Below are 7,197 nucleotides of genomic sequence, written 5' to 3' on the forward strand. Positions count from 1 at the left end.
ACTGGTGTTTCCAAAGGTACACACTGTGAGGGGGAACCCTGTAAGGAGCTGAGCTTCCACCTTAACCCTACAACAATAGAGCAGTGTGAACCAGGTCTCCACTTCCCCACTTCCCTAGTGGCAGTGGGGCCCAATATGGGGCTGAGCTTACTTGGAAGCAAAGAGTCAGTGTCACACTGCCACTGGGGAGGAGACAACAAGATAGTGAAGGAAGCTGAAATTCTGTCTCAGTCATCTGCAAGTAGGCAGTGTGAGTCAGCACTCCATTTTTGCCAGAGTTGTGTCAGTAGTGCTCAGCAGGAAGCCGAGCATACACACTCACATGGTGGTTGCAGCCACACCTCAACAGAGGAACTTCCTTCTAAATAAGATTGAATATGATCCAGAGTCTTATAATATCCTTAATGTCTATGATGCAATTAAAAATCACTTGTCACACTAAGCACCAGAAAAATTACACCTTCAATGAGAAAAGAAAATACACGTCAGCACCAAGAGGAATCACATATTGAAATCATCTGACAAGGATTTTAAGGCAGCCATCAAACAAACGCTTCATCAAGCAATCATTAATTTTCTTGACACAAATGAAAAATATAGAAGTTATAAAAAATAAGTAAAAATGATAAAACTAAGAAATACAGTTACTGAAGTTAAAAAATAAAAGAACTTTTTATATGGACTCATAATAGAGCAAAATGACAGAGGATAGAATTAGTAAACTGGAATAAACGAACAGAAATACCTGTTCTAAACAAAAAGAATATACCTCAGAAAATGTATAGAGCTACATGGGTCTGCAGGAAAATCAAAACTAGCTAACATTTATATTTTGGGAATCCCAGATGGAGAAAAGAAGGAAATGGGGACTGAATAAGTATTTAAGGAAATTAAGACTGAAAACTTCTCAAATTTGGAGAAGATATGGAGCTTCAGATTCAGGAAACTGAGCAAACCTCGAACAGGATAAATCCCAAGAAATAGATACAAAGACATATGTAATTAAAGTTCTGAAAATTAAAAACAAAACAAGAAAATCTTGAATGCATTCAGGGAGAAAGGACACATTACTCGTTGGATAAAGCATATGAAAGACAACATGTTTCTCATGTGAAACCATAAGACCAGAAGGAAGTGGCACAATATTTTTCAAGTACTAAAATCAAAGAATTGTCAACTGTAAGTTCTACATCTGAGAAAAATAACCTTCTTGAATGAAAAAGACATTTTAGATGAAGGAAAAAGAATTTGTTCCTAACAAATATATTTTTAAGTAATGGCTAAAGGAAGGTCTCTATTCAGAAAATATATAATAAAAAGAAAACTTGGAACTCCAGTATTTAAAAATAACATAGAACAGAATGAAAATAAAAGGGAAATATATCAAATCATGTGAGATTCGGGTAGGGGAGTGCTGAGCGGGAAATTTATAGCACTAAATGCTCATATTATTAAAGAGGAAATGTCCTAGAATATATAAAATTATCTTAGAAGAATAAAGTTGGAGGAATCACTGTACCTGATATTAAGATTTACTGTGTGGTTGCAGTCATCAGGACAGTGTGATACTGGTGGAAGAATAGACAGATGGATCAATGACATTGACTGGAAAAGCCAGTTAGCTGTGAGACCTACGGAGATATGCCCAACTGATTCTTTATAAAGGAATAAAAGGAATCCAAAGAAAGAAGGAAGGCTTTCAACAAATGGTGCTGGAGCAATTGGACTTCCATGCAGGGTTGAGACACACCTCAACCTAAACCTCACACCTTATACAGAAATTTATTCAGATAAATTATGGACTTAAATACAAAATGTAGAACTATAAACTATTAAACTTTAGGAAAAAATAGGAGAAATATTCGGGATATACAGCTAGTCAAAAAGTTCTGGGAATAGACACTAAAACTGTTATCCATAACAAAGATTTGTCCAACTACTGTCATGTATCACACATACACATGCATGCATGCACACACACACATATCCATATATTTAAAAATATTTTTAAATGAATCCTGTTAGTGCTAGATAATGCCTGCATTTCAGGTAATTTGATAATACTTTAATTGCATTGCACAAAAGTGATGATTTTTATTGGAAACACTCCATGCTTTCCACTTTTATTTATCTACTTATTTCTCCCTAATCTATTTTGATTTTGCTCTATTTAGCATTTCATTTATTTGTACATGTACTAAGGACAACTGGCTGCTTTCTAAATAGATTTAAGAATCTTGTCATCTAGCAATGTGAATGCATGTGCACAAGTTTTCTACATATTCACTTAACTGAATTTACGAATGTTGAATTGACAAATATTTGAAAATGCCAGCAGTGGTTGCTTAAAAAATAAGAAAGGAAACATGATGGAATGAGAGATGTCCTCAGATCTCTCCCCTTGAAACAACGATAAGCTGAACATCTAAAACTCAACAAAAAACACCCAAATTGCACACCAGCATGTCTGAGTGCGTGAGTCAGAACCCCAGGTGTTGGGCCATGGACTGGGAGAAATAAAGAACCTGCCTCTCCCAGCCTCCGGAGCTATCTGTAGGAGGATGAGGAGGGGAGAAGGTAGGCAAGTTCCCCGAGCAGTCCTGCCTGGGAGTGTTGTGAGCTCCACGTTGTCAGGGCAGAAAGCAGAGAACCAGAATGGCAGAGAAACAACAGTTGATTTTCACCAGTCTGGGTTGCAAAACTGAGGCTGAGCCACAGCCCCCAACCCCCAACCCAGAAGGCCCCTCTAACCGACGCTCCGAGACTGATCACTGCAGAGCACAGGGAAATCTAAGCAATCACTACCAAAACTGTGATTAATACTGCCAGCAACTGAGACTGAGAGTAGAAAGCGCTATTAAACATCTATACGAAAATAAAAAGATATTTTATAGGCTTTATATAAAGCAGGGATCCAAGAGACTTAGACACCACCTACTGGAAACCAAAAGCAGGCTGAAGAGAGACCTTTATATAGTAAATCTTTCTAGAAAAAAAGCAAAATACACTTCCATTAATTCCCAGGTGGAAAAAATAGTTCATTAAACACCATAAACAACCAAGATGACAAGACATCACAGAAAGAGAAAAATCTTCAGAAAATAACTTTACAGATACAGAAATATGCAACTTAAATGACAGAGAATTCAGAATGGTACTTTTGAAAAAACTCAGTGAATTCCAAAACAAGTCATATCAACAATATCAAGAATTGAAAAAAACCACTAGATGAACAGATTGAGTTCTTTAGCAAGTATATTGAAACCCTCAAAAAGAACAGACTAGATCTTCTGGAGATAAAAAACACACTGAAAATTTGAAAAATGAGTTAGCAAGCTTGGGAAACAGTGTCGACCAAATATAGGAAAGAATCAGTGATATCGAAGACAGAAATCTAGACATAAATCAGAAGAAAGAAGAGAGAAAGTGAAGAATGAAAAATAATGAAAGAGAAATACAAGAACTAGCTGATACCATCAGGAGAGGAAACATAGAATAATGGGCATTCCTGAAAGGGAGGAAAATGACCAGGGATTAGAAAGCATTTTCAGACAAATAGTGGACAAGAATTTCCCAAATCTAAGGAATGAGCTGGAGCTTGGAATTCAAGAAGTCAGCAGAACACCCAATTATCTCAACCCAAAAAGGCCTTCACTAAGACACATTGTATTAAAATTATCAAAAATCAACAGCAAAGAATTCTCAGGGTAACCAGGGAAAAGAAGATGATAACCTATTAAGGAAAACCCATTAGATTATCCTTGGACTTCTCAGTGCAGACCATACAAGCCAGAAAGGAATGGAACCAAATATTTAAACTATTAAGTGAAAGGAACTACCAGAATAATGTATTTAGCTAAGCTCTCCTTTAGATACGAAGGAGAAATTAAAACCTTTCCAGACTTACAAAAATTGAGAGAATTCTCCACAAGGCCAGCACTACAGGAAATACTGAAAGGGGTTAGCTAAACAAAATGAAAAGAAAAACAAAAAGTTATGAGTAAGGTGACTGTCAAGCAAATAGAAGCAGAAGAGTGCAACCCTTGCTAAGAACAGGGCATTAAAAGCTTAAACATTAAGAAGAGAATTGCTATAGCAAGATAGGAATGAACTTTCAGCATATATAGGAACAAATTGAGATAACAATGACTGGAAAGTGAGAGGATTCAAAGATCCGAATTCACATACAAGAATGGAGATAAGTCGCGTGCAGAAGAAAATGGACGACTGTATATATATAACTATCCTTACACATTCATAATGGTAACCACATACCAAAGATTGAGAACTGAAGTATATAACATAAAACAAGAAAAACCAGAGACAAAACTCAGAAAGGCCAACCAAAATAAAGAAAACAGAAACACAAGGACAAGGAAGCGATGGAAAAGTCCAGGCTACCAGAAAGCAAAAGATAAAATGGCTATAAGAAGACCTCATATTTCAATAATCAACCTAAATGTAAATGGACTGAACTCACCAATAAAAAGGCACGGAGTTGCAGAATGGATCAAAAAACAAAACCCAGCCATATGCTGCCTCCAGGAGACACATCTCAGCTCCAAAGACAAATATAGACTCAAAGTGAAAAGGTGGAAAATGATATTTCAAGCAAATGGCATTCAGAGAAAAGCAGAAGTAGCAATCCTAGTATGAGATGAAATAGACTTCAAAATAAAAAAAAAGTAAAGAAAGATACTGAGGGATACTTCATAATGATAAAGGGAATCATACACCAAGAAGACATAACACTTATTAATATCATGTTCCCAGTCAAGGAGTCTCGAAATATGTTAAGCAATTACTAACAGAACTAAAGGGAGAAACAGACCAAAACGCTATCGTAGTACGGGAACCTAAATACCCCACTGTCGAATATGGACAGATCATCCAAACAGAAAATCAATAAGGAAATAACATCCTTAAATGACACATTAGACCAACTGGACATAATTGACATTTACAGAGCCTTCCATCTCCAAACAGCTGCTTATACATTCTTCTCTAGTGCACATGGAATGTTGTCAAGAATCAACCACATACTGGGACATAGACATAGCTTTAACAAATATAAGAGGGTTGAAATCATACCAATCATAATCTCTGATCTTAATGCTTTGAAACTAGAGATCAACTGCAAAATCAGAAACACAAATACATGGAGATTAAACAACATGCTACTGAAGAATAACTGGGTCAGAAAAGAAATAAAAAGAGAGATCAAGAGATACATGGAAATGAATGATAATGATAGTACAGCATATCAAAACTTTTGGGACATGGCAAAAGCAGTCATAAGAGGAAAGTTCATCATTACAGGCCTATCTCCAAAAACAAAAACGAGCGCAAATAAATAACCTAACACTTCATCTTAAAAACTAGAAAAGGAAGAACAAATGAGGCCTAAAGTCTGCAGAAAGAAAGAAATAATCAAAATTAGAGCAGAAATAAATGAAACTGAAAAACAATAGAAAAACAATACAACAAGGAGCTGGTTCTTTGAGAAGGTTAATAAAATTGACAAACCCTTCCTTCGCTAGACTCACTAAAGAAAAAATAGAAAGAATACACATAAACAAAATTAGGGATGAAAGAGGGGAAATTATGACTGACATCACAGAAATACAACAGATCATGCAAGAATACTATGAAAAAGTATATAATAAATTCAAGAACCTAGAATAGCCTAGAAGAAATGGACCAGTACTTCAAAAAATACAACCTTCAGCTAGACTGAATCAAGGAGATCTGGAAAATCTAAATAGACTGATCAGCAGTATGTAAATTGAAACAATCATCAAAAACCTACCAAAAAGTAAAATTTCAGGACCAAAAATTCGCCAGGCAATTCTACCTAACGTTCAAAGATTTAATACTGATTCTCCTCAAAATCTTCCAAATCATTGAAGATGAAGCAATACTTTCCAACTCATTTTATGAGGTCAGTATTATTCTGATACCCAAACCTGGTAAGGATAACACAAAAAAAGAAAACTACAGACCAATATCTCTCATGAACACAGATGCAAAAATCCTAAATAAGATACTAGCGAATCAAATACAGCAACATATTAAGATTATACACCACGATCAAGTGGGCTTCATCCCAGGGGCATAAGGATGGTTCGACATATGCAAATCGATTAAAGTGATACATCACATAAACAAATTAAAAAATAAGAATCATATGATCATATCAATAGATGCAAAAAAAAAAAGCCTTCAACAAGATACAGCATCCATTTATGATCAAAACACTTCACAAAATTGGTATAGAAGGAAAGTACCTTAACATAATAAAGGCCATCTACGTCAAACCCTTAGCCAACATTATACTTAATGGTGAAAAATTAAAAACCTTCCCTCAAGGCAAGGCTGTCCACTATCACCACTGTTATTCAATATAACATTGGAGGTCCTATCGAGTACAATCACACAAGAGAAAGATATAAAAGGCATCAAAATATGAAACAAAGGAATCAAACTGTCACCATTTGTGAATGACATGATTCTCTATATAGAAAACCCTAAAGACTCCACAAGAACACTACTAGAAACAATAAGCAAATACAGTAAAGTCACTAGATACAAAATCAATGTTCAAAAACCCATAGCATTCCTATACTCTAATAATGAAGCATCAGAAAAAGAAGTGGAAAAAATAATTCCTTTTGCAATTGCAACAAAATGAATAAAATACCTAGAGATAATTTTAATGAAACATGTGAAGGACCAATATAATGAAAACTATAAGACCCTATTAAAAGAAATCGAAGAAGATACAAAGAAATGGAAAGATATTTCGTGTTTTTAGATCGAAAGAATCAACATAGTAAAAATGAGCTTATTACCTAAAGCATTATACAGATTTAATGCAATCCCCATTAAAATCTCATAGGCATTTTTTAAAGAAATAGAACAAGAAATCACCAGATTTGTATGGAAGCACAAAAGACCCCGAATTGCCAAAGACATCCTGAGAAAAAAGAGCGAAGCTGGAGGCATCACTCTGCCTGACTTCAAATTATACTACAAAGCGACAGTAATCAAAACGGCATGGTATTAGCAGCAAAACAGACACACAGACCAGTGGAACAGAATTGAGAGTCCAGAAGTAAACCCATATTTATATGGGCAAATAATTTTTGCCAAAAACATACAATGGAGAAAGGAAAGCCTCTCTAATAAATGGTGCTG

The sequence above is a fragment of the Pteropus medius genome, unplaced genomic scaffold (genome assembly GCF_902729225.1).
Source record: "Pteropus medius unplaced genomic scaffold, Ma_sr-lr_union100, whole genome shotgun sequence".
NCBI classification, from domain to species: Eukaryota; Metazoa; Chordata; class Mammalia; order Chiroptera; family Pteropodidae; genus Pteropus; species Pteropus medius.